The following is an 8,969-nucleotide window of genomic DNA, read 5'->3' as shown; positions in this document are numbered from 1 at the left end:
CCAGGGAATGTCTGGAGGCCCACAATGTTCCAGCTGCTTTATGCCTGGCCCTGAAGATATGAAAGTGAAGAAGGCAGGTTCCCATTCTTTTCTTTTCTTTCTTTTTTTTTAATGTTTATTCACTTTTGAGAGACAGAGCACGAGCAAGAGGGGGAGAGAGAGAGAGAGAGAGAGAGAGAAACTAAAACAGTCTCCAGACTCTGAAATATCAGCACAGAGCTCAACGTAGGGCTCAAACCCATGAGCCATGAGATTATGACCCGAGCCCAAGCTGGATGCTTAACCGACTGAGCCACCCAGTCGCCACAACTGGTTCCCATTCTTAAGCAGTCTCTTATTCTCACTCTTCTTTTTCATCAGTTTGGGCTCCCAAACCTAGTAGCCTTCTCCCTCTTAAAAAACATTTCCCAGGGCCCCTGAGTTGCTCAGCCAGTTAAAACGGTTGACTTCGGCTCAGGTCATGATCTTAGGGCTTGTGAGTTTGAGCCCCGTGTTGGGCTCTGTGCTGACAGCTCAGAGCCTGGAAACTGCTTCAGATTCTGTGTCTCCGTCTCTCCCTGCCCCTTCCCTGCTGATGCTGTCTCTGTCTCTCAAAAATGAATAAATGTTAAAAAAAAAAAAACTCATTTCTCATCAGGGGCACCTGGGTGGCTCAGTAGGTTAAGTGACTGACTCTGGGTTTCGGCTCAGGTCATAATGTTATGGTTCATGGGATGGAGCCCCACACTGGGCTCTGCACTGAAAGCTTGGAGCCTGTTTGGGATTCTGTCTCTCCCTCTCTCTCTCTGCCCCTCCCCTGCTCACACATGTGTGTAGTCCCTCTCTCAAAATAAATAAACTTAAAAAAAATTTTTTAGGGACGCCTGGGTGGCTCAGTCAGTTAAGCTTCTGACTTCGGCTCAGGCCATGATCTCATGGTTCGTGGGGTTGAGCCCTGCGTCGAGCTCTGTGCTGACAGCTCAGAGCCTGGAACCTGTTTCGGATTCTGTGTCTCCCTTTCCTGTTCATGTTGTCTCTCTCTCTCTCAGAAATAAATAAAACATTAAAAAAGTTAAAAAAATTTAAAGTTTCCCATCAGACCTAGAATAAACTCAACTCTAGACCAGTGTGTAGAATAGTTGCTAAGTCCTGTGTTCTAGTCTCTCACTTTTTTTTTTTAATTGACATTCACTCACTGTGTGCTCAAAAGCAAGACAAGTCACCTCTGTGCCTTGGTTTCCCCTCTTGGAGATCCATGGGGTGTCTACTTGCCCTTCCTAACTCTCAGGGGCATAGAGAGGTCATGTAGGACAGTGGATGCTGAGAGGACTTGAAATGGAGGGAGGTGGTCTGAGTGTCACCATGACTGCCACCTATCTGGTCATGGGATGTCACCACAACTTGAAGAGAATCTGGACATAAGTTAGAAAATAGAAAATTGGAAAGTTAGAAAAAATAGAAATTGGTTTTTTTTCCTCCTCAGTGGAAACACCTGCTTTTGGGGGCTTAGGTTTAAATGAAAATATTTAAAAGTAGCTGTGTGATATTCAAAGAGTCATTTCTCCTTCCTGAGTGTCTGGTCACGTTCTTATGAGATAAGGCAAGGGGACTGGGTTGATAGCTTTTAAACTATGCTCCAGAAAACTACGCACCGGGAAGAGACTTTTCTAACTCCACATCTGCAACTAGAGCAGCTGGTGTTTAAAAAAAAATTTCCCCCAATTTTACATATTTGGCTTCACTGTAAGGTTTTCTTTTCTTTTTTCTTTGCTTCTCTCTTTCTCTCCTCAACTTCCTTCCTCTCTGTCTTTCTTTCCAAAATTCTGGAGCTAAATTAAAACGTAAAAAAACCCCTCACTGCTAAATAATCTTTAACATCCTTCTTGCTGTGGACCCGTGTACTATTTGTGCTGTTTATGTAACGTGTGTGCACTCTTCTTGCACGTTGTAGGTGTGCACCAGAGCTTCTGGGTACAGAATTCCTTTTTAAGAATCAGCAGTGAGTCAGCGATGATCATTTTTAAGTGCAGCATTCCTGAGTCTGAATAACCTTTGGCAGCTGAAGGTTGAGGAAGAAATTCAACAACCGGTCCAGGGGAAAGCCTTTTTCCAAACGCTGAGGCCTTGAGGAGCACTGGAGTGTTGTGGGAATAGCGCCACCTTGTGGTTCCCGCGGCCACTTTCCCGAGAAGGGCCGGGCTGTTCCCACAGCTAAGGGCTCCCTCCTCCAGGGTGGAGCCCCTGGAAACGGGGATTCTCAATTCATTGGGAAGCGGCCTGTGTTCGGGCCCAGGCTCCTGCCCAGCAGCAGGCCCAGCTGCCTCACTTTGCAGCCCTTCTCGGAAAGCTGCCACACCGCCCGGCCAGGGTGTGCTTGTTGCCAGGTGTGCCTCGTGGGACAGTGTCTGCGTCTGGAAAAGGAGGGCAGGGCCTGAGAGGAGAGGGGACAAAATTTCACAACTGACGTGTGTGAGGCTGGGGTGCGAAGACCGTACACAAGGAATTAGATGGAGGGAGGGCAAGAAGTGGTATCCCCTGTCCAGAAACTCAGGACGCATGTGAGGACAAAAGGATTCCACCCCTCACCTTGACCTCACCCTGACCCCACTCTGGGGGTCCTGAGTGAGCCCTCCTGCACTTTGCCTCTCTCACTGCCTCCCAGCCCTGGCACAGGGTGGTGGGGAAGATAAAAAGGAATGTACGGGACTTCGCCCAGTGCCTGGCACATGGAAAGTCCTCAAAGGTTCCCATGTCTGTCCCCACCCTCTTCCACTCAGTGGACTAGACAAGGGGTGACAACCAGGAGCTGGGATTGGCCAGCGTCGGAACTGACAGCCTGAGCCGCTCTGTCCCACACAGATACACCTCCTGCCTCGGACGCGAACCCCGTCCTTGAGCTACCGTTTCCTAGTCGTCGCCTTGAAAAAAGTCCAAAGAAACAGGTGCAATTACTTTGAATAATATATCTTATTTAACCCAATATATCAACATCTTGTCATTTGAACATGTAATTAAAACAAAAAGCAGGGGCACCTGGGAGGCTCAGTCGGTTAAGCATCCGACTTCTGGTCGGGTCATGATCTCTCACTTTGCAGGTTCTAGCCCCACTTCGGTTGGGCTCTTTACTGACAGCTGGGAGCCCGGAGCTTGTTTCGGATTCTGTGCTCCGGCTCTCTCTGCCCCTGCCTTGCTCACCCTCTGTCTCTCTCAAAAATAAATAAACATTAAAAAAAAATTTAATAAAAATCAGTAGTGAGATGTTTTATCTTCCCCCCACCCCCCATACTAAAGTCTTTGACAATTCGGTGTTTATTTTACACTGGCTGCATACCACAGGCCCTGTTCCTAAGGACATCTGGGGTCTCTTCTCCGTCGCGGAGTCACCAAGGTACCCTGTGGCCCAGTGCAAGTCACTCCCTAATGTGGGTCTTANTAATAAAAATCAGTAGTGAGATGTTTTATCTTCCCCCCACCCCCCATACTAAAGTCTTTGACAATTCGGTGTTTATTTTACACTGGCTGCATACCACAGGCCCTGTTCCTAAGGACATCTGGGGTCTCTTCTCCGTCGCAGAGTCACCAAGGTACCCTGTGGCCCAGTGCAAGTCATTCCCTGTCCTTTGCTATGAAATATGGGGCCGGACTACTGACCTCTGATGCTTCTTCCTGGAGGGAAGTTTCACAATCACAAAATGTGGCCCAACCATGCCTTGCCCTCTCTGCCTCCTTCAGGGGTTGTTGGGAGGCCCCACTCAGGGCAGGCCTGTGAGGGCTCGTGGACACGCAGGAAGTGCTTTCCAACCAGAGGGGAGCCAGTGATCCCGGTCATGTCTGCCCATCCCTGCTTCCTGAAGATTGCTAGAAGCCGTCCGACTTCTTCACCCAGACGCCAGCTGCTGGCTGCAGCTCCCATGAAGGGTTCGCTGGCCTTGTCTGAGGGCCTCTTCCCTCTTTTCTGGGCTTCTCGAACATGCTGAGCAAGACAGAGTCTGGGCTCCGCCTGAGCACCTTGGTGCTGTGGAGAAACTGTGGGAGGCTGAAGTCCGAACCCCATGAGCCTCTTGGCTCAGGCGGGTGTACACCCTCTGAGAGGGCCCCAGCTCTCCCGGGGCCAGAACTCAAGACTCGGTCAGTTTAAGGAGCCCCTGCCTCAGCGTCTGCACATAATGTCTCCCCTCCTCCCCTCCCCCCCGGCCAGATGGACATGCTTCACAGCACAAATGTCTCCGTATCTCATTTCCTCTGTACTTCAGGACCTAGACCAGTTATACTGGAGTTGATGGAGACCATCAGTCTATCTTGCAGTTTATCGATGGGGAAACTGAGGCCCAGAGAGGAGGAATGTTGCCAGGTCGTGGAACTAGTCAGTGGCAGAGTCTCCTCACTCCCATCATGGGCTCTCCCGTCCCTTCCCCGCACCCGTCTTTACCACCAAACCACGTAGCCAGCGTCCATCTGCTGCGTTTGCTGGCAGCTCTGGACCTGTCATGCATAGCCTTAGATCAAAGCCCTCAAGCTCAGAAGCCCCTGGGGGTTTGACTCGGGGTCTGCTGGATGGGGTGGGGGGTGCACAAAACAAAGCCCTGGGTGAACTGGACCCCTTCAGCCTCACACCCAGCTGTTTCTGCTCCGGCCCCCTTCCCCATACACAGTCTCCCCTTTCTGGCCACCCCGAGCCACCCCCCAGCCAGCCACCCTCCCCTCACACCCAGGCCTTGGTCCCCAGGATGCTCCCCTTCACCTCCCTATGTGCGGCCAGCCCTTCCCCCCGGAGACCAGCCCAGACATCACCTCCTTCATCACCATTTCCCACAGTCACCCTGTTACGGCCACCACCAAACTCCTGTTTGGCTGCTCCCTGCATATCTAGGGCCTGCCACAGTGTGATAATGGAGGTGTGAACGAGGTCCTGGATTCTGGAATGTTCCCACTCCAGACGGGAACAGCATAGGAGCAGCCTCCTCTGCCCCTCCCCCAGTGCTGCCGGATAATGCTTCCCTCCCTTCCTTCCCTAAGAGCCCTTTCCCTGCAGGAAAGTGTCCTAGGAGGCCCAGGCAGGCGGCCCGGCATTCCCCCTTGGCCCAGCTCGGTGGGACCTGGGAAGCGTGTGACAGCCCCGGCCAGTCAGCAGTCCCCTCAGGCCAGGTTCCTCCAGGCAAGCTTGTATGCACTGTCACTCTGCGATTGCCCAGGAGGTGGCGCCAAAGTGCCGAAGAAGGGCCTGGTGGGTTCTGGGCTCCCCTCCACAGGGCCAGAGCCCCCCTTAGGTTCTGTTGCTGTAACAGCGCACCGCCCTCCAACAGCTATGGGGCCACAGGCTCCTCGGCAGGGAAGGCCAGGAAGGTCCTGCTCGTTACAGGGGCCCCGTGCTCCGTCAGGCTGGGCTCTGAGCCACTCTTTGTACCCCAGCCCCTGACCAGCCTGTGCGGGGAACGGGGGACAGAAGGCCAGGCAAGGAGTGACAAGGTCTGTGTATTTCCTATGCTGGGATTTCTCATGATCACAAAGATTTCCACGTCCTGGACTAGGAGCTGGCAGAGAACTTGACCATCATGAGGAGCTGATGTGCCTGAAATGTGTTACAAGTGTATTGAGATGTTGACTCTCAGGGTCCTGACCCTTGGGGTGGCTGGTGGAACCAGGAGGGTGGGACCCCTTGAGCCAGTTGCCTGTGCCAAGAAGCAGCCTCATTCATTGCACAGTTATTATGATTTTCTAGTATTTTCTACATAGGTATATCTACTTCCCAAAAGTTCACCTTACACCACTCAGCTTTTATGTGAGACCTATGTTAATGCCTGTGTTCACCTGCTGCAAGAGATGCCAAGAGGATTTGGGCTTTTATGAGAAGAGGCAAGAGGCAAAAATAGCGTTCGGCATTTGTTTTGCAGCGAGCCGTTAGAGAGGCAGTGGGAACCCCAAGCAGAGAGAGCAGCCTTGCCAAACTCCTTCCCCGGGAACTACGTTCAGCATCTCCACACCGGGCTGCCACAGCCTTGAACTGTGTCTGTGAGCATCTGTGTTTTGTCTGCATGCATTTTGTGTATCCACTAGCGAGATATGTCCTAAGATATAAGAGAGGTTATTATTTGGGCCTGAACGTGTAAATTAATCGTAATGGCTTCTTTGCTTTACACCATTTTGGCTTAGGAAAGGTTTCATAAGAACGTTCTACTATTGGACAGCAAACCTGTATTTACTTGGAATGAACATGATTGGGAAGCACTTATCTTAGGCTCTGCTGTCTAGTAGGGACACTAACCACTAGTCACAGGTGACTATTTAAATTTAAATGACTTGCAATTTAAAAAAAAATTGAAATCTCCACCGTGACTAGCAGCTCCCATGTCAGACAATGTAGAAATGGATATTCCCATCATTGCTGGAAGTTCTGTTGGATAGTGCTGATCTAGAACTTATTCTAACCTCTTCTGGAGAAGGTGTGCTCTAGGATTTCAGAAAGCTTTTGGGGCGCCTGGGTGGCTTAGTCGGTTAAGCGTCCGACTTTCGTCGCTTAGGTCATGATCTCGCGGTTCATGGTTCAAGCCCCGCGTCGGGCTCTGTGCTGACTGCCAGCTCAGAGCCTGGAGCTTGTTGCAGTCTGTGACTCCCTCTCTCTCTGACCCTCCCCTGCTCACACTGTCTCTCTCTCCCAGAAATAAATAAAAACATTAAAAAAAATTAAAAAAAAAAAAAGAAAGAAAGCTTGTGGCTGTAGCATGCTACCTTCCAACTGCTGTGGTTGTGGCAAAAGGGATAGAGAAATGGAGTCAGGCAGACCTAGGATTAACCCCTGACTTTGCCATTTACTGGTTTTATGGCCTTCACTTCATGTCTGTCAACCTCTGTTTTCTCATCTATGCCATGGGGACCATGCCACCCTGCTGCCCTGTTACTGGGAGGATTAAGTGAGGTAGGGCAGAGGAGTCACCAGATGCAATGCCTGGCATGCAGTTTTAGGGCCTGACCACCCCACCCCGACTCTGTCTTCTTGCATCCACTCTTGCATCCGCTCAACCCACAGAAGCCCTTATCTCTGGTCTATACTATGTTCAGACCTGTGTCAGGTTCCACGGTTTATTCAAAGGGAGCACCGGGCTTACTTCTAGAAGGAGATTGCAATCTAGGTGGGAGGGCAAGAACAGTGCGTGAAGCAACCTGCAGACAGTTCTGAGGCAATACACAGGGCCGCGTGTCATGCAGCGATCCAGAGCCCACCGGGGAAGGCCATTTGTAGGACAGGAGGTTTACGGGAGAGGCCTCATAGAGGGAGGGGTGAGACGAGATCTGGTCCGCAAGGGCGCATCGGATGGGACGGGCAGAGCCGCCTGGAGAATGGTGCCGGGGCGGAGGGACACCGTGAGCAAGGGCAGAAGCTGAGGTGGGTACGGAGTGGCCTGTGTTAATGTGCGAATGGTTTCTGTGGAGGGGGAACCAGGAGAGTTTGCTAAGAAAATTATGCAGCTCTTGGAAGCCTGGTTGAGTTGCTTGAAGCAGGTGGTCGCTGGGCAGGTGGCGCTTTGCACTAAGATCCAGGCAGAGGCTGGGGAAGCTTGAGCTGCCGGCACCAGTAGGTGGGTCCACCAGGGAGGTCCTGAAGTCAAGGTGCCTGTCAGGGAGATGCGACACCAGGGACCTTTACTGAGAGCCCTTAACATACATGTGCAGCAGAAAGGGCCCTCAGCTGGCTTGTACCGGCAGTCCAGGTGGCCGTGGGCAGAGGGTGGGTAGTGAGAGGGAGCAGGATGGAGGAAATGCATTCACAGCATATCCAGATCTGAGCCCCAGCGCCTCAGCCAGTTGAGAAAAAGAACAGGATGAGGCTAAGGCTGGATGTAGCAGTGAGCGGAGGAGGGAGGGGATTCCAGACTGGACTAGGGGTCTGAGAAGCAGGGCTGGGTGCAAATTCACAGGGCAGGAGCCCCTCTCCCCAAGTGCACATGCCTGTAGACCCCTCCCCCACAAGTACATGCATATAGCTCTCTAATTCACATGTGCATGCTAATCATACCCAGGGCCCCTTAAGGAAACATGCATATGTACATCTATGCAAATGCACATGTATGCACACATGTGGGCAAACCTCAACACACGTGTGTATTTGCATGTGTGCTCCCCTAATCCGGCCTCTGCTAGGGCTGGAGCTGGGGCCGGCATTGGGTTTACAGCAACTGAGCCAGGAAGATTGCGTCCTGCCTGGTCACCGAGTCCGTTTCTGATGGAGGCTTCTCCAGCCTCTGCTTGTAAACACTATTTATTTTGGAAAGCAACTTCTCTATTTTCAAATAAAAAGTTGGGACATGTGGTATTGGATTTCCCTGATCTGACATTGACCTAGAAAAATGTGCTGGCGGGAACAGAAAATGCGTTGCCCCACTGTGCTGGCAGGCACAAGTGAGTTTTGCTTTTCTTGGCTTTGACTGCAAAGGTTAAGGTGCAAGTGAGGGGGGAGCGCCATCTCCTTGTCCAAGCAGCGTCCTTTCTGCAGGGTGGAGCTTGAAGGCCTGGGGGCTTCCTGCAGGCCTGTGTGCTCAAGAACAGGCTGGCGGGGTAAATCAGAGGGGGCTCGGGAAGGCCAGTGCGCAGGCAGCGAGCAGCTCCAGCCCATGCAAAAGAGGTATGGGGCCCAGCTAGGGGGTCCCCTGAGTTATCATCAGGGGGATGGGCAATGCGACTTCAGCTCTGGATGAGAATTTTTTTTTAATGTGTATTTATTTTTGAGAGAGAGAGAGAGAGAGAGAGCGAGAGCGAACCGGGGAGGATCATCAGAGAGAGAGGAAGACATGGAATCCAAAGCTGGCTCTAGGCTCTCAGCTGTCAGCACAGAGCCCGACGCGGGGCTCGAACTCACGAGCTGTGAGATCATGCCCTGATCCTAAGTCAGGTGCACAACCCACAGAGTCACCCAAGCTCCCGTGGATGAGGTTTGGAGCAGGCTCCTGTCCCTTGAGGAAGAACAGGGCCTCCAGCACACAGAGCAGCCAGGCCTG

The 8,969-nt window shown here is 51.9% G+C and overlaps 1 long non-coding RNA gene across 2 annotated transcripts in view; it reads left to right on the top strand.

Annotated features, from left to right (window-relative positions):
• The first annotated feature begins 7,204 nt into the window (after positions 1 to 7,204).
• LOC144229174 (uncharacterized) overlaps positions 7,205 to 8,969 on the top strand; it is a 47,688-nt gene continuing 45,923 nt past the window's right edge. For both annotated transcript variants that reach the window (XR_013334369.1, XR_013334370.1), the window contains exon 1: positions 7,205 to 7,360. This is a non-coding gene — a long non-coding RNA (uncharacterized LOC144229174). The remainder of the gene's footprint in view (positions 7,361 to 8,969) is intronic.

Source organism: Crocuta crocuta, unplaced genomic scaffold, assembly GCF_008692635.1.
Source record: "Crocuta crocuta isolate KB4526 unplaced genomic scaffold, BGI_CrCroc_1.0 scaffold233, whole genome shotgun sequence".
Classification (NCBI taxonomy): Eukaryota; Metazoa; Chordata; class Mammalia; order Carnivora; family Hyaenidae; genus Crocuta; species Crocuta crocuta.
Note: the sequence above shows the minus strand (reverse complement) of the source record. Positions and strands in the feature narration are given on the sequence as shown.